We start from the raw sequence: 27,914 nt of genomic DNA on the forward strand, positions 1-27,914 counted from the left end.
GACTGGGGCCATCTAACTATCGTGTATTAGCCATGATAGACTCCAGCCATAAGATCTTCGCAAAGATTCTATTAGAACAAATAACTTTATGGCTGGAAGAATGCAAAATACTGGGAATTTTCCAACTGGTTTTCGGAAGTCTTATAATACCACAAGCAACATATCAATGCTGCATTACTTGAGCTCTTCATGTTCTAAGATCAAAGGTAATGCACTGAACTGCTGTTTTGTTGACTTCACCAAGGTCTTTGATCTGGTCTCTTATGTTAAACTCTGGGAGAAATTACAGAACTGGGGCATTCACCCAAAGCTATTGTATTTTATTCAATCCCTATACACTAAGTCCTCCATCTCCATCCGTCTTAGTTCGGAAGGCCACTATTCTGACTATATTCCAACTAATTGTTGCATAAAACAGGGCTGTGTTTTTTGGGACCTATATTATACAACTTGTATACAGCTGATTTAGCCCTTGTTTTGAACAATGCATGTAATTTCCCCCCAAAGATTAATAACATTAAAGTCGTCAGCATTTCTTATGCCGACGACATAATAATCTTTGACCAGACTCCAATTGGCCTTGAGCGCTCACTTACTGCTCTTGCTAGGTATGCGGTAGCCAATAACATGGTCATTAACAAACATAAGACTCAAACAATGTGCCTTGGCAGTAAATACACATTAAAGGCCAAAGCCAAATGGCATATTGATAACTCTGCTGAAAGATGTGTAGGAATTTTTGTATTTGGGCTTTCCTGTAAAAGTTGATGCACCAGCATCCTTTTATGAAGAACATGTTCAGGGGAAAATATGGAAGAGGTAGATGGCCACAAAGAATTTTATAGAACACAATGGGGATGGAACATTAGAGGCTTTGTTGAGATTTACAGGACAAGTATAATTCCTGCATATTATATGCCCTTGAGGTTTTGCCTGCCTCAAAGGTACAGCGGTTGAGGAAACTTGAAGCAAAAATATTACACTCCATTATAAATCTACCTTCTGCTGTGCCTGTGGAAGATTTGCGATTAGAATACGCTTTGCCCTCTTTTTACTCATTGTGGAGTATTCATAGAGTATTATTATATGCAAAATTTGGCAAACAAGTCCATAGCTCAAATGCTCTGCTGCAGCTGCTTGGAGCTAGAACTTTGCCAGCTGCTTTAAATCCTTTTATCGCTGAATTACAAAGTTTTAGTATGGCTCTTTTGCAAACCCTGGGTCTTGATAGTAATATATTGGTAAAATCGCCTGATTATGAAACAATTATCGAGCAGAAATCTCGTCAATGGGATCTGATTTCTAATATCGAGCAATTGCACCACTGTGACCGATATAAAGAATACTCACATCAGAGTTTTCTTGGAAATACGCCTTGCAGCTATTTCACAAAATGCTGTAGCATTAATCTAAAGCGTTTTCATTTTATACTTGCCCTTTAATATTCTCCCCACAAATGAATATAAACACTGGAAAAATGTACCTCCCCGGAGTGACCTATGTAGACGTTGTGATCTTGAGAGAGAGACTGCCAGACATATATTAACAACATGTACAGCTATGCCTGAGATTTATAAGAGAGGATATGGTCACTTGGTAAGTGTAATAGAAAGCATTAGAGAAGACCAATTTTGGTCTACACTGATAGCTGCTCAATCTGTTGTAATAACATCAGCTGCATACGAAATTTGTAATAGGGCTACCAGCACTTAGGGAAAATTATGATGCTTTTTAATCAAACATATGGGGTGCGGGTGTACTTTTTATCGTTTTTCTTGAATTTAAGATATTTATTATATATAGGTAGACGATGTGTTTCTTTTCTTTATAGGGGACTGTTTTGAACTGTCTACTCAAGTTGATGATCTCATTTTATGTTTTGTTTTCTCTTTTTATCTCTCTGTTTATCGACATGCTTAAAGCTTATATGTAATAAACCTAATGCATTTAAATAGAAAAAATAAAAAACCTTGAGGGATGAGTGAGTGGGTGGGTGGGGTGAGGGTGTTTGTCACTTCCTTGCTCTTGTTGGTAACTTTGACTGAGATTAAAGGTGCAGACCAGTGCTATACAGGCAAGATTCTACGAGTCAGCTTGGTCTCCCACAGATGGTAGTGCCAAGAATTTAGAAAAATGCTTAGCGTAAATTAGCACAAGTTTCAGATGCACCGTTTTTAGTTGGTTGCTATTATTTTTAATTTCTTTCAAAGTGGTTGGTTAAACAGCCAAGTCTTGAGATGTTCCCTGAAAGTGAGGTGTGTCTGCACTAGGCGGAGAGGTTTGGGTAGGGTGTTCCACAGTTTTGTGGCTAGAACTGAAAAAGAGGATCCTCCTTGCAGTTTCTTGTTGTTGTTTGGGACTAGCACTAGTGCAGCATTGCTGGACCTACGTGTTCTGGAAGGATTGTAGTGTTGAAACTTACTTCTGAACGACGAAGGGCTATGCTCAAGGTTTTGAAATGAACCCTTTTTGTGATGAGTAGTCAGTGGAGAGTACATAATGCAGGTGTGATATGTTGAAATCACTTCATTGTGAGAAGTATATCTGCCACTGCATTTTGGACACTGAAGTGTTCTAATTATGTAATCTGGGAGTGTGAAATAGTCTGCATAGTCTCGTTTGGGTAGTATGAGAGTAATTATGGCCATGGTCTTGTAGGTGATTGATAAGTAAGGTAAGATGCTGTGTAGCATGCGCAGCAGGGAGAAACAGCTTCTGAAGATGGCTTTGACCTGTGGATGAAGAGTGAAGGTGCTGCCCATTTTCATTCCAAGATTTCTTACCAAGGTTGATTGGTTTGGGCAGGGTCCCATCTCATCAGGTCAGGGGATTTTGGTGGGGTTAGAATACATAGGATTACAGATCATCAGCTCTGTTTTGCTAAGGTTTAGTGTGTTTGCTGTCATCCATGTGTCCACTTGTGCAAGGCAGTTTTTAATGTCTGGGGCGTTTGGTGATGGGCAGTTAACAAATTTGTAGATTTGTGTGTCATGCGTGAAATTGTAACAGACTTCTTGATGTCAAGTAGGGGTGTTTCTAGATGTTGAAAGTAGAGGTGAGTGTGTGGTTCCTTGGGGTGCTCTGCAGGTGAGTGGGCGAGGCCGGGAATTGTATGGGCCCAGGATTGTGGCTTGTGAATAGTCAGATGACAGTCCCCTCTGATTCATCGGAATCCATTCAGAAGTCACAATCTCTGCACCTCACAGGATTTTGTTCTCCACTACACATGTAACTGAAATGTGTGTTTCTAATAGCTAATAGTGGTCTAATATACTTGAGATGGGATATATCTATGGCACTTTTTTCAGTAAATGGCTATAATGGGACTATTCTCATAGCACAAGTTCGGTGGCATGACCATTCACTGTAGTTGTTTTCCCCTTTTCCTTTGTTAGGGGGATTTTAATATAGAGCAAATTATGAAGAGCTGATCTGATAAGTCACTGGAACTTATAACTGTTTATGCTAACTTACAACACATTGGAACATGTTATGTAATACTATATTGTATCATGCTACAATGGAATTTCATTTGTGTTTATAGTTACTACTGTTCTCCTGATGAAGGGGTAGTGACCCCGAAACGCGTTGAGCATCACACTTTATAAAGAATTCATCAATGAGCATCATTGAGTCTGCATCTTGATTGTTTGCCGTTTCTAATGATTGACCTTACAAAGAGACATTTATACTAGATAGTAAATCATTGGCTGATTTTTCAGTGTATACATGTGCAGGGGACGGGAGTTCTAATCTTTATGACACCAAGTTACAAAGCACCAGATGAATAAAATACTATTCTAGTCTACCCTAATGTTGACTAGGTATCATTTTTTTTTTTAGGTGCCTGCCAGCTCAAAATGCTTCAACAGTTCATAAATATTTGAAACCCACGGAGCATTAAGTCCTCTTCAAGCGTGCTTTAATGCTGTACTGCTAGAAGTTCCTTTAATCAAATGTCATCTTACCTTTGTCACCCAAGACACATTGTTCAAATAACCTCTTCAAGTGGTTAAACATTGACATTTCAGAAGATTGCAGAGGTCACCGAGTTCTGAAATATGTTTCAGTTGGATGTTCAAGAGTGCAAAATAAATACAATGGAACGAAATAACCAGCCAAGCAAGGAAAGTGTTCCATAGAGAATTATGTTTGTCAGTTGTACAACTGACTGCTTCTTGCAAATATCTCATAACTGCTGAACTTGGCGTATCATATGCCAATCTCTCTCTCATTCTGTACTCCCTTTCTCCCTCTGGTTCTCTGTGTCCTTTTTGTCTCTGGCACTCTGTGCACGCCCTTTCTCTCTCTGGTTCTCCCTATATCTCGGTCTCTTTCTCTAACTCTATGCCTTGGTCTCTCTTTCACTCTCTCCCTGGGCATGAGTCGCATTGTCGGGTGCGTGTTTGCTAGAGCCACTACAGCCTTTGGTGGCAGCAGCGGAACCAGAGAAAAACATAGGGTAAATCCACTGAATTGATCCCAAATTAGTTTTCCAGTAGGCTTCTCGGTCCCGTGGACTTACCACAGGATTACGAGTGGTGGTATGGTGGAGTTAGTCCCCATTTCTGGAGTCCAAAGGACTCCGTGGTGTTTTTGGCGAAATTACCAAGAGCGGTTATTCTGCCGATGTCTTTACCTTAAAGTACCTTCATCATGATACTGGAGGAAAATGTGCCACGTCATGCTCAAACTTGGAATTCTGCTGTGCACTATAAATGGCCCAAAGAAAGTAGTTGTAACAGAATCACTGCCACTTTTGTGTCGCAACACCAAACTTTTAATGAGGCCTATAGTTATTTTTGCAGGGGTGGGGGCAATTTCTGATTTTTCATATGGTTAAAAATAGGAGATCAGCGGCGACAGAGGTATCCCACGAGTTAAGAAATGGCGTGGTATTGGGTGATATATATTGTTCCATGTGTACCCCGTAGGAATGTTGCCAACACACCGAATGTGCATTGTCTGTATGGAGTTGAAGCAATGCGGCTCCAAAAGACCTTGCAAGGGACCGGAGGACCAGAATCCACAACCGCAGCACTCAGTGGTCTCATTGGTCAGCAAAATTCAACATTACCCTGGTTTTCACAGAACAAGTAGATCTTTAGTTTTAATGCATGAAACCCTTTACAAGAAAGAACGTTGTGCCAGTGACAATGGTGTTTAATTTCAGAAAAAGAAGCTAATAAAAAGAATATTATTGTAAACTGTCTCCTTTTAAAATAGTACAATGTTCATTTCTTATGGTAACTTCCACCATATGTTTTAGTCAAACTAAGAATGATACCCCTATTTTACTGAGATGAGTGTACTATCAAAATACAGAATAACCATATAGATTGTTTTAAAAGAGAAGGTTATCATTCCAAGATGAAAAGCCCCTATGAGAAAGTAAAAGAGGAAAGGGACAAATACCACCAATGAGGGTTTGTGGTTGTTTTGCATAACATCAAAGCACATTATGGGAACATAAATCACCACAGATCTTTGTTTGAAAACATGTGTTTGTTATAAAAGGGTTGCATGCTTGAATACGTAGGTACACACTGGGCTTGGTGCTTTATTATTCCTTGATGAATTATATTTATAAGATAGTTTCATTCCCTTGCTTTTATGCAGGGCAGAAAACATGGTATTTATTTATTGGGGTTTTGTAATGCGCCTGTACACAATGTGTTTCAATTTATCTCGAGTACATGTATTTCCTATTGAACAGCATATTTTTAAAAAAATCACATTTATATATGCAGAAGAAGTGAAAACATCGATACCATTTTATCACAATTAAGATATTACATATGTTCAATATAAGATAACATCTCCAATGAGGTATATGAAGTGAAAGAATAGAAAAAAAGATCTAAGTTTTCATTATTAGTAAATGCTTCTATGGAACACATCACAAGCAGATTTATGTGGTCACATTTTGATAATATTAATCAATGGTGCCTTAATATATAAATTGGGATAACTAATGGGTGAATCTGCCCTGTCACAATTGGAATGAGTGGCATGAACAACCCATCAATATTTGTCATCATTTAAATTCATACTCATACAATTATGGGTCTCATTTAAATTGTTATCGTACTGATATAGTTTTCAAAAGAACTTTGTCATACCATGGACTTACTTCAACCACTGTACAACTCTTAGTGATAGTGGCTTCATTTTCTTTCTGCTTAGAAATGCATCCTATTCAAAGGTTTAGGTTGATATCGAAGCAGATGCTGGGCCCAATTAATAAGGTATTGTGCCCATGCAAATTAGTGGTAGCTGGTGAATTTCTAAAGTGGTGTAAATGTTTTCCCTGAATTAGCCCACACAAGCGAGGTGAGGAAGTATGATCAAATTTGGATTTCAGTGATGTTGCCCATTATTTTAAATAATGTATGGAAATGGTGTTTTTCTGCTACACATGTTTCCATTCCACTGGGTAGCAAGTCATATAATTTGGAAATGGTTATGCAATGGAGGACATGAAATACACAAATAGATTCCAGGTCACGAGCAGTGCACTGGCGCGTGCACCAGGGGTGTGTTTGGACCCTGCTACTTTTCTGCATCTATATAATTGAAGCGATTGAAGAGCTGGTGGATAACCCCCTGGATCTCATAGACTGGGGGCAGAAAGAATACTGTCTTTTCTTTGCTGATGATGCTGTTCTATTGTCCACTTCACCAATGGGACTCGGGCATACCGTAGATGGCTTTATTACTAAAAGTAAACCACTTAAATTAGAGTTCCACAAGGGGAAGACTATGGTAATGGTCTTCAGGCCTAAAACATTTAGCCACACAAAATTAGAAATATCGATTGAAGGCCATAGTCTGGTAGTAGGTCACTGCGTATGACTAGGTATCTGATTTTCGGAGAACGGCTTATGGACATCCTAGTTGGCTAAAGGCTAAAGCCTGTGTAAAGCCTGGCTAAAGCTGCAGCATACTAAACTTTGTAGCCCGCCATGTGGGTGGGGGGAGGTGTCTGTCATGCCTGCCCTTGAGATATGCAACATCCAAGCTCTAGCTTCTGTGCTATATGGGGCTGAAATATGGGGTATGCCAAATCCCCGGCATTGGGAGTGGTACAAAGTACATTTCTCAAGTAACTGCTCCTGTTACCCACAAGCACCCCTAATGCAAGCCTTTTTATGGAGTGTGATCTGAGACCGATGGTGGATATAGTGAACATCAAACCACTACTATATTGGGCCAGGATCTGGGGAACCCCAGAATTGGAAAAATACAGGGGAGCCCTCCTACACATTGTCACTGGAGGGAGGACGGGTGCTTCCCTGGCTCAAGTTTGTGAATCAGGTGCTGCTTTAGCTGAATCTCACTTCCTCGTGGGAGTTACCAGCAGGGATTAGAAGCAAAGGTAAAGCCACAATGAAGGGCACTGCAATCCTCCACTCTAGGAAGAACATGGAGGAAGCGTGCCACCAGTTGAGTACAGGTCCATCATATCTATGTAGTAAAGTAGGTGCTGCCCTAGAAACATATTTAGATAGAATCGGCCCCCTATTTGCAAGAGCGCTATACAGTATAGATTGAATATTCTTAAAATGGCAAAATGTACTAAGAAATGGGATGGCTACAGCGCAGCTCGTTGTGAAATATGTGGCAAGGATAATTCATCTATTGTTCATTTTATGCTATTTTGTGAAGGATAAAAAATATTGAGCGGTACGTATTTGCTTCCTGTATTTAGAGCATTTGGTATCAGGCGAGTGGATGAAGCCATAGCCCAATGTAAATCAACCAATGGTCTCAATGTTCTGTATCATGTAGTTAAGCACATCCATACAGCATGGCGAAGAAGAAATACATTGGTATCCCACAGAATTGGCCAAGTTAGGTGATAGTGATTACTGTACTATGTAGAGACAACCACGTCATGATTTCGGTCTTTGCAAAAATTATGTGTCTTGTTAATTTATTTCTTCCTTTTTAAACAGATTTTTACTATGGTTGTCCTACTATGGATTAATTTGATCTTTTTTATTTGTGCAATTTATGATAAATGTATTGTTTTTATTTCTTTTATGGTTTATAACGAATAAAGCAGATGTGATGACCATGATAAACATGTTCATACTGACTGCGCCTAAAGAAAATCATGAGCCCTTTCTCAACAATATATGCCAGCACTGCCATGCAATACTCCATTTTGTGTTGCTCGTGTCCAAAGCTATCATGAGGCTGGACGCATCAGTATATGGCAACATTGTGACTGTAAAACACATGTTTATGCTGCTTGTGCTCAAAGAAAATCACGAGGCCTATCTCAAGTATGTGTGCCAGCGCTGCTCCCCTTTCATGATGCTTGTCGCAATCATATATGCTGGTTGTCAAGAAAGTCATGAGTTCTGTCTCAACCATATACACCAGGACTGGCATTGTAAAACACATTTTCATGATATTTGTGCCCAAGAAAAATCAGAACACTGACTCAAAAACATACGCCAGCATTGCCACGATAACATGTATTATCATGCTACCAGCATTGCCACTATAAAACACATTTCATGATAATCGTGCCCATTAGTGAGGTTTGACTGAACAATATATGTCAGTATTGCAACTGTAAAGCACATTCTCATGCCATACAGTGCTCATGAAACTTAAATCTGAACGCTACCCAAACTCACTTACATTGGAGAAATAGGCTTCACTGTGGTGCATCTCTTTCATCGGGTCCAGATATATTCGTAAACATGCATCTGCCCATTTAATATTCAGGGAGGCTATACTAAACAGATATTTTCCAACCTCCTATGTATTTCCTGATTCCCAGCTAATTCTAACTGTATTATTTCAAACCGAAGCATTCACTGGGTTGGGAAAGGGCCACCTATTTGTGCACTTCACCAATATATCTTTACAAGCCCAACATATAGCTTGTTTCTCAAGGCCCAGAGGGTAAATCACATGCAAGTGTCAGCATTCTAGGTTATTTGTGCCTTAGCAGGATTAGTATTCAGGATTTCTTTACTTTAAGTAAAATAAATGTGTTCCTACCAGAGGCTGGGCCAGTATAATTATGTTGACTTTGCCATTATAATAATCTTTTCTTAGGCTCTAAGCAAATCTTTTGCATGTAGATTCCCACAGAACAGGCTATTACTCTGCATTTGTTAACAGTTTACCACATGGACACAGGGTGGAGTGTCCACACCACATTAGCCATGCAGCAGTTGAAGTCACCATACTCAGTCTTCACATAGATATGGATTAAGCCCAGGTGGCATTCTCTCATGAACATGTTTTTGTCAAATTATCATACCATTTGTGCTAATAGAAATTCCTATTGCTTGTCTCAAGGAAATATTCCTGTCTTGCCTCTTTGAACGACACGTCATGCTGATTGTGCCTCAAGAACATCACAATGATTGTCTCTACAATATATGCTAGCATTGCAATCTAAAGCATATTTCGTGCTGTTTCTGCCTAAAGGAAATCTTGAAGTTGACACTAAAACATTTTTGGTCAAGATGTTTGTGCCACTAAAACATTTTTGGTCAAGATGTTTGTGCCTGGGGAAAATCTTGAGGCCAATTGCAATAATATATTTATTTGTTTATTTGATTTATTTTTACATTTTTTAAAGTGCCCAAAACCTGGGGCACCCGGGCGCTGTTGCAACCAGTTACTTGAAGCAAAGCTTGAGTAAGGCAATACATAGTGCTGTGGACATGAGATAACTACAGCGGTGAAATTAATACAGACCAAGAATCAATTTTTCCTGCAAAGTGTGTAAGGTGAAGAGCCGTGTTTTCAACGCCTTTCGGAAGGTCCAGTATGAACTTTCTGCTCTTAAGGCTGTGGGAAGGGCGTTCCAGTGGTTAGCTGCTACTGAGGGGAAGCTTGCCCCTCCTCCTTTAGCTCTTTTGATTTTGGGTAGGATGAGTCTGTGAGCATAGAATGACCTAATTGTCTATTGGGTGTAGGTCTCTCAATTATCTGAGCCAGATAACACGAGCGGTGATGCTCAGACATTTATGTGTAATGGATAAAGTTTTGAAGATGATCCTTTCCCTGACCGGGAGCCAGTGAGCCTTTTTTCTTGCGGCTGAGATGTGGTCTCACTGGATGTTTAACTCAGCTCTGAGGGCATTATTTTGAATTAAATGTATTTTAATGTTTTTTTGGAGATCCCGGTGAGCAACACATTGAAGTAAACAAATTTCCAATCCAAATTGACTCCCAGATTCACACTACCATTATAGCAGGAGACTTCAATGTGAATTGCCTGGCAACAAATTCTACACTGATCCCCTTGAGTGGCTAATGGGACTCACTCATGCGAATCAGAGAGTTTACTATGCTAAATGGCTCATCTAGTGAAGATAACCCGACAGCTTCCACTTGGTTACGGGGTTCAAGCTCCTCCACGATTGACTATGTTTTTATATCCTCGAATGCAAATAAGCAGATTGCAACCTTCAAAGAATCTCCAAACACCGAGAGTGATCATCAGATTTTAGAAGTACACTGGATCTCTCATAAAACCCTCACACCCTCTCATCATTGCCAACCGATAAATCTTAACCATGGTAGAAATCGTCTTTTATGGCGCATGCCCCAAATAGCGGCTTTAACACGTCAACTCACTCAAGTGCTTATAAATAAAAAACTTCCTAATAGCCTTAACGGTTTATAGTCATTTTTTCGAATGCAAAAATGTGGAAAGTCGAATTTTTTTTTTAATACGTTTTTTATTCGAAATGGGGGGGTTCCCCCCAACTCCCCTTTTTTAAATTTTTTTTTTGTTTTACCAATTTTTTTCACTCCCAGACCCCAAAATAAATATATAATTAAAAAAAACGAATTCAACTTTTTTTTTCGACATTATTTTTCGAAAAAATTGCCATTCGACATTTTTTTTTCGAACAAATGATTGAGCACCAGCCTTAACTACACTGACCACTTACAAGTAATTTTACAAACAACTCAAAACCCAAATCGACGGCTATTTTAACATAAATATACTTATCTTCCAGTCACCAATCAACTCACAAAAGAACTACAACGCTTGGGGTCTCTTGCTTCACTCAATTATGCGGTGCAAAGAACTAAATTAAAAACTAAATACAGGAATATAATTAAACACATTTTAACCAACAAGAAGCAGCATGATGTTGAGGAAATGCTAGAAGCCTTAATGATTAAGTCTGCAGCACAGATTAATAAATGACTCCACCCTGAAGGCTTGTCAATCCCTAACATTAAACAATATACATGAAATATGATGGATCAGCCACTTTGGTACGCTCCTGAACAAACACACATCGCAATTTACAAGTCCCTCCTTGACCTATCCAACCTCTCAAAACTTGAATTTGACATTCTGGACATTGTTCTCCTAATCAAAAAAGTTGAGTGCATCAAGAGCCCCAGGGCACGAAAATTGAGCAAATGTGACACTTAAAGCCCACCCATTTGAATGGGCAAATTTTTTAGAGATAATATTTCATGAAATTAAGTGCACAGGCCAGATTCCCCCCTCCTGGCAAGAATCTATTATCATTCCGATTTTTAAAAAAGCAGACCGATCCAACCCTAGTAACTATAGGCCCATTGCACTCCTTGATATCCCGGGGAAAATGTTCGCTAGACTGGTCTTACTGGATCTATCAATTTGGCTTGATGTCAATAACCTTCTAGACATACATCAATCAGGCTTCATCAAGGGGGTAGGTACTGTTTTGAACCTCATAATACTTTCAGCAATTAAAAAATAAGCCTTTTCTATTAAACAACCGGTTTTTATCGCCCTCATTGATTTTAAACAAGCGTTCAATTCGATCTCTCGCAAACCTTTATGGACAAAACTTTTAAATGCAAGGTGCCCTGCTTATATCATTCATTTAATTCGTCAATGTTATTCTCATAATTCCATCAAAGTTAAATTAACCACTAATGGCCTTTTCTCATCAACCATCCGGACCTCTGCAGGATTGTAGCAAGGCTGCATTTTTACATTGATTTTATTTAATTTGTACATCAATGACATAGGTACAGCCCTGCAGGCAGTCCGCTCCTTCTCTCCAAAATTGGGGTCTGCCGAGATACCATAGCTTCTTTTTGCAGACGACTTGGTGATCCTCGACAGAACCCCAATTGGCCTACAGCGTAAATTAAATGCCCTTGGCAACTATACGATCAACAATCCTTTGACTAATACATCAAAATCTAATATCTTGATCTTTCATCACCACTTGCCTGAAACCGGTTATACATTTAATTGGGCACTGCAACATTTCAGTCATTCAGATATCGGTCTGCAAGTATCTTGGTGTAAACCTGAATACTCATCCTCCTGACCAGCCGTATAAAACAGCTTAAATCCAGAATAAAACTCCTGACTGCACAAGGCAAAGCACTACAACATAAATACGGCAAATGTTCACATATGCCAGCAATAATTTACTACAAGCACAAAGTAGTACCGATCATTACTTATGGAGCACAATCCAAATCTTCCAGCACTTCTCTAAGGTGGGACCTGCTAGAAGGCATATATTGGAAGAACATTTTATCCCTTCCCTTGAGCACTCCAATATCCATAATTAGATATGAATTAGGTTTAATCTCATTGTCAGTAATTGTATCTTGGCAGACCCTGGCTGCATTTAGGAAATGTCTCAACACCTTGCTTGCTGCCCATAACCTTCTTTCAAAATTAGGTTCACTTATCTCATCAACCTCTTCTGGCCCACTGCAGGCCTGGAAAGCTTGATGCCAATTCCTTCTCGAGAATGCGGACCTCACTCCTGAACTACTGGTAAAGTCGCCTGACAAAGCGAAGCTGAAACTATGGTTGTGAGACTGGCGTTTAACATGGGAGGCATGCAACACCTATACTATTTTTAAATCCAGATCCTTTTTCCTCAAACCATTACACCAGGCATCAGCATGCATCAAGTTTCTGGATCGCGTTTATGCTAGTGCACTTCTACGCCTTCGGTTCGATCCATGGCAAACTAAAACCAGACTTGCAATCTATAATAAAAATATCATATTAGATTTGCAAAATGCCAGAACATCATGAAACCCTCAATCACCGTATCACAGAATGCTCTTCTCTTATAGCGCCAACAGAACATGCTTTTTTTAAATACCTCAAAGATTTCAAAACACTTAACAAAGAACAAATGTGGATTTACATTGTCAATGCGACTAACACTTCTCTGAACATTACCACAGTTCAATTTCTTCTAAATTTAGAACTTAGTTAAAGATCATATATCTAACTGATTCACAGTTAAGCCTATAATCTATCAATGTGTAAATCGGAGCATAATTTACAATCTCATACTATGAATATGCTTACCCCTTCTGAAGTCTCTGATCACCCCTTTATTCTAATATCAAACAATCAAACTTCACATCTTTATTGCAGTTTCCTTATGATCATGCTCTGCTTAATATTACAAGGATCAGCAAACAATTGTGCTCTTACAACTCTCATTATGATGATGTTGCTATTCTGATATCCTTTCTCCAGCTTTTTGCAAATTGGCTATTCGATAGTTGTATTATTGTGGGTCTCTTGTGTATTTATTTTTTAATGTTGCATTTGCTATTACTAAAATTGACGTAGTTATTACTTCCATATGCAAAAATGTTATTCTGACATGAACATTTACCTTTTATCTGTTTTTTTATATTCTTTTATTCTTGTCCCATATTTTAACTGTAATAATCTAAGAGATTTATTGTATTAACTTCTTATTGTTTTAACTAATTCCATCACCCTCAAACATTATGGTTTTATACTTTTATGCATAATGCCATTGGGAGCTAGCCTCCAGCTATCACTAGAAACCCATTCCTTCTCAACCATCTAGGTCAGAGCTACCATGATGTACTATTCTCTAGTTCAATAATCTATGTACACCAGACTTGTTGACTGTTATTCATTATATGTTATTTCCCAATCAATGCACTGTAATGATCTATTTAAAAAGTTGAAATGTTTCAACTAAAACAATTTCTAATAAAAAATTAAATTAAAAAAAAATCAATTTTGCTCCTGTGGTGCCTCTTGCTATGGTCAGGTAGCTCTCTGGTGTCAGAAAATGTCTCACTGCAGTGATGAGTTTTGCTGTGCACGGCGCTGAAAAGGCAACAGCGCTGATTTGTTTGGTGAGGGATAATGCAGAGTCAAGGTGGACGCCAAGGGTTTTTACCGTACCAGAAATGGGGATCTGGAAGCCATCTATCATGAAGGATGAGTATTGTGGCCTGAGTTTCTGAATCAGAGCAGGTGGGCCTGCCAAGAAGATCTCTGTCTTTTTGTCATTAAGACGGAGGTAGTTTGTGGCCATCCATGTTTGAATAGTCTGGTAGATGTGGTTGAGGATGAGGGAGTCTTTTTCATAGGAGCTTGACATGGGGGCAAGGATGTGGGTGTCGTCGGCATAGTTGGTGTAAGATATGCCAATGTCATCCAGGATGTCGAAGAGGTTTGGTGAATATATTGTAAAGGTAGGGGGAGACGTAGGAGCCTTGAGGAGTGCCACAGGGAATGGGGTTAGGGACGGCATTGGCAGTGTCGGAGAAGACTCTCATGGTTCTACCTTCTAGGAAGGAGGCTATCCAGGAGGTGGCATTGGTGAAGAAATTTGCTCATGTGGTGAAGTGGTGGCATAGGGTGGTGTGGTCAACTAGATCGAAGGAGGCCGATAGGTCTAGTTATCTGGTTTATCAGACTGGGTGGGTAAGTTTTCCAATACCTCGGTTATGTCTTCCTCTTCACTCAAACACAGAGTGTCTCCAAATTCCCCCTCCTCCTCACCTGATGTAGAGGAGTAGTCCAGCCTCTTCCGACGAGTGCGATGTCCGTGAGTCTTGCTCTTCTTAAGTAGGTAAGGCCGGCCTCGGAAGGAAGCCACTGTGACCTCGGGAACGGGTCAACAGAGACTCCCCTCCGCGACAGACAAGACGGAGTAGGGGAAAAGCCACTAGGCACAAAAACCCCTGTGGATGACGATCCCAGCGATCCGGAAGCAGAGAAGGGCAGCAGCGTCCAAAGGTAGCAGTCCGAACATCAGACACAGACAGAGCTGGGAGATGCAGGTGAGAGCGGAGGGAACCGGGAGGAAGAGAATGCTAAGCTGGAACAGGAGAAAAAATGGCAAGGGGTGAAGGAGAGTCCGGAGGGAGGCCAAGAGAGAGAAAAAGGAGGAAGCCAAGAAAACAAGGGAAGGAATGGGCGGAACACCGCCAAGGGAAATAACAAGGAGCGTGACAACGAAGGGTAGCAAGAAAGTTGCAACGCGCCGAGCCGCCGAAAGTGGAAAGAATAAATACACTATGCGGCGGCCATATTGGAAAGAACTAGACCGTTAATGAACAATTAGGGAGGAGACGTGACGGCACAACCCGTTGGCGGCCATGTTTCCACCTGTTCCACAACCGCCAGGAACCCGCGGTTGTGACAGTATGCCCCCTTCCAAGGTGGCTCCCTCCCGGCTTGCTGGGATGGAGCCTATGAAACTGTCGCAACAAACGGGGAGCATGTACATGAGGCGGGGTTCCCAGGTATCTTCAGATGAAGGATATCCTTTCCAATGGATTAGATATTCAAGACGTCCTCTGTGGTACCGGGAGTCTCGGATGCGGGAGACTTCATACTCATCCGAGATGGGATCCGGTAGGATGTGTAGTTTGGGAGTATTCTGCTTCCGATCGTCCGACACAAAAGGGCGCAATTGGGAGGCATGAAACGTCGGATGAATCCGACTAAGGGTTCCTAGTAATTTGAGGCGATAGGCCACTGGGTTGATCTTATGCAGTATCTCAAAAGGTCCGATGTATCGAGGAGACAACTTAGAAGGACAGACCCAACGAGGCAGGAACTTTGTTGACAACATAACTTTGGACCCCTGCTCCCATGCCGGTACTTGATTTCGGTGTCTGTCAGCTTGTTGTTTGTTCAGGATATTGGCCTTTAGGAGGCTTTGTTTAGCTGTGTTATGAGCTTCCTTTATTTCAGCCAGGGAGGTTTCAATCGAGGGTATAAAAGTCTCAGGCCAAACGACAGGTACAATAGATTGAGGGTTGAAACCATGAGTACAATAGAAAGGGCTAAACCCGAGGGCATCATGAACTGAGTTATTGTAAGTAAACTCTGCGGTGGGGAGTAGGGATACCCAGTTGTCTTGAAGCTGGTTGACAAAACACCTTAGGTATTGTTCCAGGGTACCATTTACCCTTTCCGTCTGTCCGTTTGTTTGCGGATGGAACCCTGAAGACAGAGCCCTCTCGATGCCTAGCAGTTGACATAATGCAGTCCAGAACTTAGAGGTGTATTGGCTACCACGGTCGGACACAATCTTTTTGGGAAGCCCGTGTAGCCTGAATATATCTTTGAGAAAGACCTCTGCCATGACAAAAGCCGAAGGTATTTTTGACAGGGGTGAGAAATGAGCTAACTTGGAGAAAGAGTCCACTGTCACCATGATACACGTACACCCTTGAGAACTGGGTAGGTCCACGATGAAATCGGTTGAGATGTGCTTCCAAGGGCCCGGAGGGATCTGGTCCTGTTGAAGCAAGCCGATGGGTCTTTGTGTGGAGTGTTTGTTTTGCATGCAGATCAAGCAGGTCCGGAGGTAAGTCTGAGTGTCCGCTCTCATGTTGGGCCAATAGAATGATCTTCTGAGAAGATCCAGGGTGCCCCGCAGGCCTCGATGACCTGCTACCTCAGAGTCGTGGCACCACCGAAGAGCTTGCTGACAGAGGGCTTGTGAGGGAAGGATTAATTTACCTTGCGTGAAGTATAGACCGTCCCTCTCGTCAACCGGCAGCTTGCCCATGGACAAGGTCGATCCTTCCGGAGAAAGCGATGCTTCTCTGACCTCTTCCAGGAATCAGGATACTGTGGAGATGATCTTGGTATGAGGAAACATTAATTCCTTTCGGTAAGTTGGAGATATCTCCTCTCTACGAGACAGAGCGTCAGCAATCTGATTTTGAGAGCCGGGAATACAGGTGATGGAAAAGTGAAACTGAGCAAAGAAATGTGCCCATCTGGCTTGACGAGTGTTATAGCATTCTTGTTGTCGCAGTACTTGAAGATTCTTATGGTCAGTGCGAATCAAAAAAGGATGCAAACTTCCCTGGAGCAGATGTCTCCATTCCAAACAAGCCAACTTCATGGCCAGCAGTTCCTTCTCGATAACGGAATAGTTCTGTTGGCTCGGACTCAATGTCTTAGAATAGTATGCTATGGGATGTTCCAGGCCCTGGTTGGTTTGGAGGAGAACAGCTCCCACAGCTGCAGCCAAGGCGTCAGTTTCCAAAACAAAGGGTAAACGTTGGTCGGGCTGTCTTAGAATGGGTGCGGTACAGAACCTGTTCTTTAAACGGTGAAACTGTCTTCGGCTTCGGTAGACCATTGGAAAGGCGTGGAGGACTTTTTTAACAATGCGGTGATTGGGAGGGTGAGTCTGGAAAACTCAGGGATGAACTTCCGATAGAAATTTGCCAGACCTAAGAACCTCTGAATATCCTTGATCGAAGAAGGAGAGGGCCAGTCAAGTATGGCTTCAACCTTCCTAGGATCCATGGTGATCCCTTCTTTAGACAGGATAAAACCCAGATAGGATACGGAGGATTGGGCGAAAGAGCAATTCTCCGGTTTGACCAAAAGGTGGTGTTGCTGCAGCCTGCGTAGTACTTCCCTTACCTGGAGGGTATGCTCTTCGGTCTGGCGGGAGAAAACCAGGATGTCATCAAGATAGACCACAGTGTTCAGACCCAACAGATCCGAGAATATGCGGTCCATGAACCTCTGGAAAATAGATGGAGCATTCACTAGTCCAAAAGGCATGACCTGATATTCAAACAAGCCAAAGGGAGTGCGAAAGGCCGTCTTCCATTCATCTCCGGTTCTGATTCTGAGCAGATGATAGGCATTACGTAAATCAAGTTTAGTGAATATCACTGAGCCCTGGATCGTCTCCAAGATCTCTGAGATTATAGGCATGGGATATCTGTCCTTGATGGTCAACTGGTTTAGGCCTCGGTAATCGATGCATGGCCTTAGTTCTTTGGAACCTCTCTTGGGTATAAAAAACAAAGAGGCCCCTGCAGGTGATCTGGATGGTCGGACAAGACCATTGGCTTTATTTTCATCCAGATAACGACGAAGGACTTCTTTTTCAGAAATAGAGAGGGGATACATCCTGCCAAAGGGAACCAAGGCCTGAGGAACGAGATCAATCCTACAGTCCTCCGGACGGTGGGGCGGTAGATCTTTGGGTTGCTGTTCTTCAAAGACCGAAACAAATTCCTTAAAACAGCCCGGAATACAGTGGATGGAGCTCTTTTCTGTGGCACATACAGTCTTGACACTCTCAAACAAAGGTCCCGGTAGGCACTTCTCTTGACAGTAGGTGGAATGGAAGCTCAAGAGGTTCCTTGTCCAGTCAATGGTGGGATTATGCCTTCGGAGCCAGCCAATACCCAAAATAATCGGAAAATGGGCAGCGCGGATGATGTCGAACTTCAATGTTTCCGAATGTTGCTCGATAGAAACAAGCACGTCCTCCGTGGTGTGAGTGATGAGACCGGAGCACAGAGGAGTACCATCTACTCCCTCTACCTTCTGGTCTTCTTCTTTGGCGATTCTATGTAGGTCCACCTTATCGGCCCATAGGGTGTCCAAGAAATTCCCCGCAGCACCACAATCTAGCAGAGCCTGGGTCTTGATCTCCTTTCCTCAGAACTGGAGCAGAACCGATATCACCATTAGACGGTGATCTTCAGTGGACTTGGCGGTGGTTACAGAAAGTGTAGTGTAGGAACTGGAAAAAGCCTCTCGGTAGTCTGTCCTGTCGGCTACCGAGGGCGTTCGTTTCCCGACCGTCTGGGGGGTACGTCGGGACAGTCCCTCAGGAGGTGAGTGGCAGAGCCACAATACAAGCAGAGGTTACTCTCCCTTCTCCTCTTCTTTTCTTCAGCGGTTAGGGGTGCTCTGGTAGTTCCGATTTGCATAGGTTCTTCTCTGGTGAGAGGACGGGTAGCAGGTGAGGAGGTAGAAGGATGCGTTTCCAGGGAAGGACCGAGATTGCGGGTCTTCCTTCTTTCATTCTTCTGTTCGGTCAAACGAAAATCAATTCGCACCACAGCCTTTAGGAGGTCAGAGAACGAGTCAGGGCGAGGCATCCGGGCTAGTTCATCCTTTAGCTCCTCTCTCAGACCCCTTCGAAATATGGTGTACTGTGCCTCCTCTTGCCAGCCGGCCTCAGCCGCTAACCTCTTGAAAAAGGAGATATAGGAGAGCAGGTCTGATCTTCCTTGACGCACATCCAGAAGGTCTTCACTCGCTATGTGAGCGCTTTCGGTGCGGAGGAAGGTCTGCTTTAATAGATCCTTGAATGCTGCATAGTTCTGAAGAACTGGGTCAGATTGAGAGACTAAGGGAGTGGCCCATGCCAAAGCATTACCTGTCATGTGGGTAATCATGAATCCCACTTTAGTATGGTCTGAGGCAAAGGCATGCTGTCTGAAGGTGAAAGGAATGTTGCAGGCTTCTAAAAATTCTTTAACCTTCCTTTCAGAACCATCAAATTTGCCTGACACCAAGGGCAGAGGGGGAAGATCTGTGGCTTGCTGTTCTCGGGCGTCTACCCTTTGCTTAAGAGCGGCATTGTCCGTCTTAAGGGTTAGCATTTCTTGGTTAAGGGTCTGTACCGCTGCTACGAGTTCTTGTAGCTGTTGGGGAGTTGCCATGTCGGGGCTTTGGCGTTGCAAGCTATCAGGTTTATCAGACTGGGTGGGTACGTTTTCCAATACCTCGGTTATGTCTTCCTCTTCACTCAAACACAGAGTGTCTCCAAATTCCCCCTCCTCCTCACCTGATGTAGAGGAGTAGTCCAGCCTCTTCCGACGAGTGCGATGTCTGTGAGTCTTGCTCTTCTTAAGTAGGTAAGGCTGGCCTCGGAAGGAAGCCACTGTGACCTCGGGAACGGATCAACAGAGACTCCCCTCCGCGACAGACAAGACGGAGTAGGGGAAAAGCCACTAGGCACAAAAACCCCTGTGGATGACGATCCCAGCGATCCGGAAGCAGAGAAGGGAAGCAGCGTCCAAAGGTAGCAGTCCGAATATCAGACACAGACAGAGCTGGGAGATGCAGGTGAGAGCGGAGGGAACCGGGAGGAAGAGAATGCTAAGCTGGAACAGGAGAAAAAATGGCAAGGGGTGAAGGAGAGTCCGGAGGGAGGCCAAGAGAGAGAAAAAGGAGGAAGCCAAGAAAACAAGGCAAGGAATGGGCGGAACACCGCCAAGGGAAATAACAAGGAGCGTGACAACGAAGGGTAGCAAGAAAGTTGCAACGCGCCGAGCCGCCGAAAGTGGAAAGAATAAATACACTAAGCGGCGGCCATATTGGAAAGAACTAGACCGTCAATGAACAATTAGGGAGGAGACGTGACGGCACAACCCGTTGGCGGCCATGTTTCCACCTGTTCCACAACCGCCAGGAACCTGCGGTTGTGACACTAGTAGGAGCAGAATGGCAGGTTTTCCATCATACCTGAGGGTGACTAGTTGAATTTTTAAATCCAGCAGTGCAGATGCCGTGACCTGACTGGAAGCCTGATTGGCACATGCCTAGGATGTAGTTAGATTCGAGATGGCATTGGATCCAGTTGTAAGTTGCCTATCCAGAATCTTAAGCAGGAATGGAACTGTGGTGATAGGGCAGTAGTTATTTAGATCTGCAGGATCAAGTGGGGGTTTTTTCAGCAGGGGCGGACCCACAATTCCTTGAGGGTGGATGGGACAAGGTTAGTGGAGAAGGAAGCATTTATGAATTTGGTGATGAAGGGGATGAGTGAATCTGAGCAATCTTTGATTACCGATGTTGGACAAGAATCTCCCTTGCAGTTTGAGGGTTTGAGATTGTTAACAATGTTGGTGGTTTCTAGCTCTGATATTTGCCTGAAGTGGAAGGCAGGTGCCTGGTGTACTCTGGTGAGAATAGGTGTGGTGGTAGATTTGGCTTCTTTGAGATGAATCTTTTTCTGTAGCCAACATATTTTCTCATGCATGGTATTCTGGATGTTTGTGCACCAAGTCTCGTCTTTGTCAATAGAGATTGGGGCTGTGGTGGGTGTCTCAAGTTCCCTGAGGATTTTGAATAGTTCCTTGGAATTAGAGTTGGCATTTTTAATTCTTGTGTTGTAGATTTGTGTTTTTGCTGCTGTGATAGCGAGTTTGTTTTCTTTTGTTATTTTATTAAATGCAGTTTTAGGAAGATTGGTGGGGTCTTTTTTTCCAGAGGGCTTCTGCCTGACGCTTCTTCGTGTGCAGGTCTTGGATATTTGAGCTGAGCCACGGGTTGAGGTGGAAAAATGGCATAGCCTTTCTAAGTAAGAGGGGGACCACTAAGTTGACTGCATTGGTAAGTGTGTTGGCATAAAGGTCTGCTAGGCCTTGGGGTTCTGTTACATTCAGTGCTTCCGATCTGATGTGTTGGAGGGAGGGAGAGATGGATTATTTGGTGATTTTGTGGCTACTGCCGGCTAAGGTAGGTGGTATTGTGGGTATGGGTGCTGTGGGTTCTTTGTGAGTAGGGAATGAGAATGAAAGGATGTGGTGGTCAGACCAGGGACAGGGGGTGTTTGCGGAGATGTTAGAATCTATTCAGGTCAGCTATCCAGTCGAGAAACCTTCATTTGTTGTGTGTAGGGGAAGAGATGCAGTGTGTAAAGCCAAGGTCTGTGGGTGTTGGCGGCTGCTGGGTCATAGAGGCCAAGATTGAGGTCACTCAGTAGTATGGCACTTGAGGTGGGTTTGATGTTTCCTAGCGTGTGGGTGAGATTTTCCTCAAAAAGAGTGGAAGTCCTCGCTACCTGTAAAGTATGTGTATGGAGTCTGTGGGGGCCGTAGTGAGTTTTATAGTAAGGTGTTCACAGTGGTTATCTGTGGAGTAATGGGTGGGTCTGATTGGCAGGTCCTCTCTTTAGATAAGGGCCACGCCTCCACCTCGGGAGTTGGGTCTCTTGCACCTCAGGATGGTGAAACCCTCGAGAAGGGCTAGGGAAAGTGCGGGCCGCAGGCCTGGTTCAGCAATTTTTCTGTAATGGCCAGTAGGTCTAGTTTTTGGTGGGTAATCGAGTCATTGATATCTAAGACGTGGGCAGGTAATGACCTAGCGTTGATGAGTTCCCCTTGTAAATAAGTAGGGGTTACAGGGGATTGAGTCCATGTTGGGTTGTCTGTTGTCTTGTGGAGAGGGTGCTGCAGGGTCGACCTTCAGGGATAGCTTTGGAGTAGTTGGTAGCCGGAGGCTTGGTTGGGCAACCACGATTGGTGGTGGGATGGAGGGAGGGTGGTAGCAGGTTCCAGTGAGATGACGTGTGCTATGGGATAATATCATAATGATTAATGTTGTGGGGAGCGGTCTGGGATCTTGAGTTGAGGTGTTCATTTCTGAAGAGGGTGGATGCTGGAAGGTGGGTGGGAGTGTTTTTTGGAGGTTCTTAGGAAACGTCTGGTGTTTCTTGCAGCAGGGTGTGATGTGTCCATTTGGATGGTTAGCCATCTCGATGCATGCGTGGGCTTGTCATAGGTGGATATGGCACGCCATGTGTGCGTGAGCTGGGGTAGGTTGTCTGTGGGATTGGTATTCGTCTGTTAAGGACCTGGCACCATGCTATATTGCGAAGTGGAAATGTTGGTGATGTCTTTAAGAGTTTGAATCGTGGAATTGTGAGGGGCATGATCCGGCTCTCCAATTGTGTAGTTTAGGTGCAGCGGTGCGCCTGTAATACTGTTGGGATCCGAAGGATCTGGTCGCGCATGAGGCGAGCACTCAGGGCGTGGTATCTTTGTGTAGATTTGTCGGTCTTGGCACTGGTTTGAAGCAGGGATTGGATGGAGTGGGGTGCAAGGAGTAGTTTATTGCATTGGGTCAGGGATACAGTACAGGAGTGGGTGGCTGCATGGGATCGCTGTTCTATGGGGGCGTGATCCAGGAGCATAGTTCAGAGCTAGGTGTGGACAGCGCGTGGCAGCAGGCGGGAGGAAAGGTGTTGGGCAAGGTAGTGGGTGATGTCGCAAGCAGTGAATCACTATAAGTGCTGGCGGTATGAGGCTGTACCTCGGGTTTACCTTCAGCCTTGGTGAGCTCGGGAGTGCCTGACAGCGGTAGGGTCTCCGACAATTGCAGCAAGCAGTGGACAGCTGCAGACAGCTCCTGCTGCCTTTGGAGTCTGCCTTGGGAGGACACCAGCTCCACCATCCGGTGGACCTAGGTGAGGGCAACAGGAAGTAGTTCTGAACAATCAGGGTGGTTGATGGGGGCATGTGCCTCCTCCAGGAGGTGTATTACTTCTATTTCGGTGTCAGCCATCTTTAGAGGGGGTGAATCCGACCCAAATCAGGTTTTCTCTCTTGGAGGATGGATGGTTTTCTTCTCAGCATGTCAACGCAGCACAGCTGCAGAAAGCTCCTGGTGCCTTTGGAGTCATATGCCAGCATGAGGCGAGCATGCTGCATCTTGCCCCAGTCTGCCCCAAATCACTACCCCAGCCCAAAGCCTGCCAGATGAATCTAATCCAGTCCATGCTCTGCCCCATGAAGAACTCAGTGCCCAGGACTGCCTCCATGTGGGTCTGAGGCCTGATTCTGCTTGCATGTGGTTGGCATGCACAGTTCTGCCACCATGTGGCTGTCAGTGCCCAAGTTCTTCAACCAAGCAGCTTCCAGCCCCCTGCTCAGGTAGGAACCTGCGGCTATCCTTGCCTAAGTGCTGCCTCGTGTTACTCTCCCAGCGAATATTCTGCCCCATATTCTCTTTCCCCAACCCCAATTCTAGCTCCATTGAGCTGGCAGTACCGAATTCGGCTAGTACCAAGTTCTGTCACCATGCAGCTCCCAGTGCTCACCTTTGCCCTCATGCATAGTCCAGTGCCCAAATTTGTTTCCATGTGGCTCTCAGTGCCCAGTTTTTCAACAATGAAGCTATCTGTGCACAATTTCTGCTCCTATGTTGCTCTCAATGCCCATATTCTACCCTCATTCTCATCCTTGGTATCCCATTCTGCTCTCAATGCTTAGTGCTTGCCCATGTAGCTTTCAGTGCCCAGGTCTGCCTCAATGTCACCCTCAGTGTTCCTGCCTCCATGTCACTCACTGTACCCACAGTCTTGCTCGCCTCAAATTTGCCCCTTTGTGACCTTATGGCTTTACTCCGCACCCCAATACAACCCTTCCACACACAAACACATATGCATTTATGCAACTTGTTAGTAAACAGTATACTATGTGGCATCTTCTATGTTGTTTTCTGTTGTTATTATATATGAAATACATCTAATATATAGTTTTGAGAGTGTGCCTGTCTGTTTGTCCACTATAGAAATCAAGGGAGAACTATTTAGAGATCTCCAAAGAGGTCTAACAGGGGTTTCACGAGGAATCTAATGGCATGGTTTGAATTTGCTGAAGTGGTGTCCCTTGTGGATAAAGTCAAACCAAATGCTTATTTTGCTTGCTTTTAAGTTGCTGAATTGGTGCTCTTGGTGGATGAAATTAGCACTAATGCTTATTGTGCTTAATAAACGACCACAACTATTTTGCTTAACAAACAACTATAACAAATGCTAAAAATGTGCTTAGCAAAAAATCATAATAAAAGCTAAAATTGCTCCATATATTAGTACAAGTAATCTGGGAAATTAATGGCTACCGTCAACTTTTCCTTCAGAACAGTATCATTAGCTGAAAAGTAGAAAAGAGAAATCTTAAAGCCACTCAACTGTGGTGGAGGAAGAACATGACAATGCCATAGGCTACGTGTGAGCAGGATCCCCTGTCCACTCCAACATTTGGCTGAGTCTTGTCACATTGGTACTCCATATGTCCCTAACCTCTTAAATAGAACCCCACATGTAAGTAGGCTCATCCATCCACCTGCAAACCTATGGCCCCAGTTCCCTCAGAATCAGCTCTCTAGATTATCATAGCACCACCACCTCCTTTAAGACATTGTTGCATGTCCTCCTCCTGGGGGACATGGTACCTTCCGGTGTTGGTGTCATGGTCACCTGGGTTAACCATGTGACCATGCAAATAAAAGGGACAATCCATTTCCGGCTTGTTAGTCGATCAGGTCCTGACTCCGGTGTCGTTTCTTCTTAGCACCATGCTACAAGGATGGACCCCAGCACGAGGACGGTGCCCCTTCTGGGCAACACCATCCCGCCTTAGCTCTCAACTCACACGCTTTTGGCGGGTGTCACCCGCCTTGTAAACAGCTGACTCACCCGCCGTGCCTCCTGCACGCCCATTCATTTCAATGGGCCTCTCACCCGCCAAAAATAAAATCGGGTGTTTTCACCCGCCTTTGCGACACAAATGGTTGAGAGCTATGGGTATGCTGGCCAGGTGATCCATGGTTGGCTGTGCAACCCCGGCCTGGGTGTCCCAAGAGACGGGGCTGCGGTGAGCTGGGTGCCTCCAGGAGAAAGCAGGGTGATCCCTGCGATGTGGATGCTGTGTGAACGCAGCCCTGATGTTTGTTGGGTGATCCCGACATCAGGGTGGCCCGATCCGGTGACCTAAGAGCGGGCCCCCAACAATGGCGACGAGGGCTGTAGCCTGTGGGTGTATGGCGGCGTCGGCCGCTGAAGGTGAGGAAGCACTGGGGGTGGTCCAGGGCCCTGTGTGCATTGACACGGGCCGCCTGGTATCCCCAGGAAGGAGGCCGTGGTGGCCACATGCGCGGCGGGGATGGCCGCCCGAAAAAGAACTGTTGAAGCCTCCTGCAACCCTAGTGAGGGTGGATGGAGGTGTGCCTGAGCGCGCACCGCCTGGCCGCGGCTCTCATTACTGGGGGTGCTCGTTCGGCCGGGTCAGTGTGTGCCCACCTCCCCCTGCCCCACGCTGTGTGCGCCACAGAATTTGCAGTGGCAGCCGAGCAGGGGAGGTGCATGAGCGGCTGAAGCGGCTGCGATGAAAGGGGAACACCAGGCTGCCCGCACCGCAAAAGAGAGCTTGCTCCGAGGAGCGCCCAATGGAGGAAGGTGCCAAGGGGGGCTGCCAAACAGCTGAGGCGGCCCCGATGCCCAGGGGCATCTGCCGCAGCACGATTGAGGTGCAGGGGCCGCCGAATAGCTGTGGTGCCCCCAACACAAGGCGGGCCCATCACCACCTGGGCCCGCAAGGAAGGAAATGTGCTCCGGACCGGAGCGCAGGAGAAGAAAAAAAAACACGAAGGAAGCGGTGCCCCGCGGCAGCCCTGAACGAACAAAGAAAAGGGGCATGGCCTAAGTAACCTGGGGCCGCGGCGGTGAAAAAAAAGGAAAAAACCATAAAGAAAGAAGAAATGGTACAAAGGAAGGGGGTGTGCCCCACGAGTTCTGTGGATTGCGGAGGCCCACTCATGCTGCAAGTACAAAGGGACATCGGAGCCCGCAGCACCCAGAAAAGGGTGTGTGTCCCATCGACTCCCAGGCAGACTGCGGTGGAAGAAAAAAAAAGAAGAAGAGGAAGTGCTCCACACCGGAGCTTTAAAAGAAAACAAAAAGTGAGATGGAAGGAGGCCCGCGGCAGCCCCCGAATGACAAAGGATAGGGGCGTGGCCAATACTCACGCAGTCCGCAGAGGTGAGAAACTGAAAGAAAATGGGACATGGGGGAAAAGTGGGCCAGTAGCGTTGCAAACTGTCCCTGAATGGAGCCACGGTTCCCCAGCCACCCGGAAGAGCTGCAGGTAGCCTTCCCATCAACAAAAGGGGGCAATGAGAACAGTGATCCCCACAGCGCAGCCTCCATCTGCCACCAGGAGGGGGCGCTGCCATTGTCAAATGGGGGGCATGAACATGGCCAGGCTGGCCGCGAAGCAAAGCAGTGGCCATTAAGAAGAGTTATGGCCCGCAGGCTACCCGCGGTGCCAGATGGGGTGGGTGAGGCGTCCAAGTGAACATGTGTGCAGGCAAGGGGAAGCCATATTGCCCTGTGGCCCCACAGCAATAAGGTAGAGGGCCATGCTAATTGCACCACCCACCAGCCTACAAGGCCCATCGGGCGGGGATACAAGAGGATGCCCCGACACCCTGTCACCAGTGCCTCCCTGCCCACAGCCCCGGAAAAAGGGGGGAAGTGAATGGAGCGGTCTGTCATTCCCTCAGCACCCTGCAGCAGTGGGCCTACCCGTCTAAGAACGTGCCCCCGTGCTCTTCCATACGCATGGGTGCACACCCCGAACTGTGTGCTCGCCTGACAACCGGCTACCACTAGCCAAGGACTGGGTCGATGTGGCCCCTGGCAACCCCAGGTGCGGCGGCCTTAATGTCCCCTGAACGTGTGATGGCTCTGGAGACACCCCAGCAGAGGCCGGATGAGTACCCTGTGGACCCTGCGGTTGCCCACACACAATGGTTGGGAGTCTGCAGACTGACATTGGCCCAGCCCAAGTGTGGAGTAGGACTGTATTCATGTGTTTGGTGGTTTGCTGTAGCATGGGGTGCCAAGAGCGAAGCATGGTGGTGTGTCAGTGGAGCTATGCCCACTCACCCAGGTTAATAAAGGGTGTGAAAACTAGTAGGATTCATGGTATTGTGTTAGTGTGTGTATTGTGTTGGGGTTTTGGGATTTTTGTTTTGTTGTTATGAAAAAGGAGGAGTGTTGCATGCAACCCCTGCTGGGGGACATGGTACCTTACGGTGTTGGTGTCATGGTCACATGGGGTAACCATGTGACCATGCAAATAAAAGGGACAAGCCATTTCCGGCTTGTCAGTCGATCAGATCCTGACTCCGGTATCGTTTCTTCTTAGCACCATGCTGGTGCAACACTGCGTGCTGAAGGCCCAAGGACGGGGCCCAGCATGAGGACGGTGCCCCTGGTGGGCAACACCGTCCCCCTTGGGTATGCTGGCCAGGTGATCCA

This window comes from Ambystoma mexicanum, chromosome 8 (assembly GCF_040938575.1).
Source record: "Ambystoma mexicanum isolate Mex_15411 chromosome 8, UKY_AmexF1_1, whole genome shotgun sequence".
Classification (NCBI taxonomy): domain Eukaryota; kingdom Metazoa; phylum Chordata; class Amphibia; order Caudata; family Ambystomatidae; genus Ambystoma; species Ambystoma mexicanum.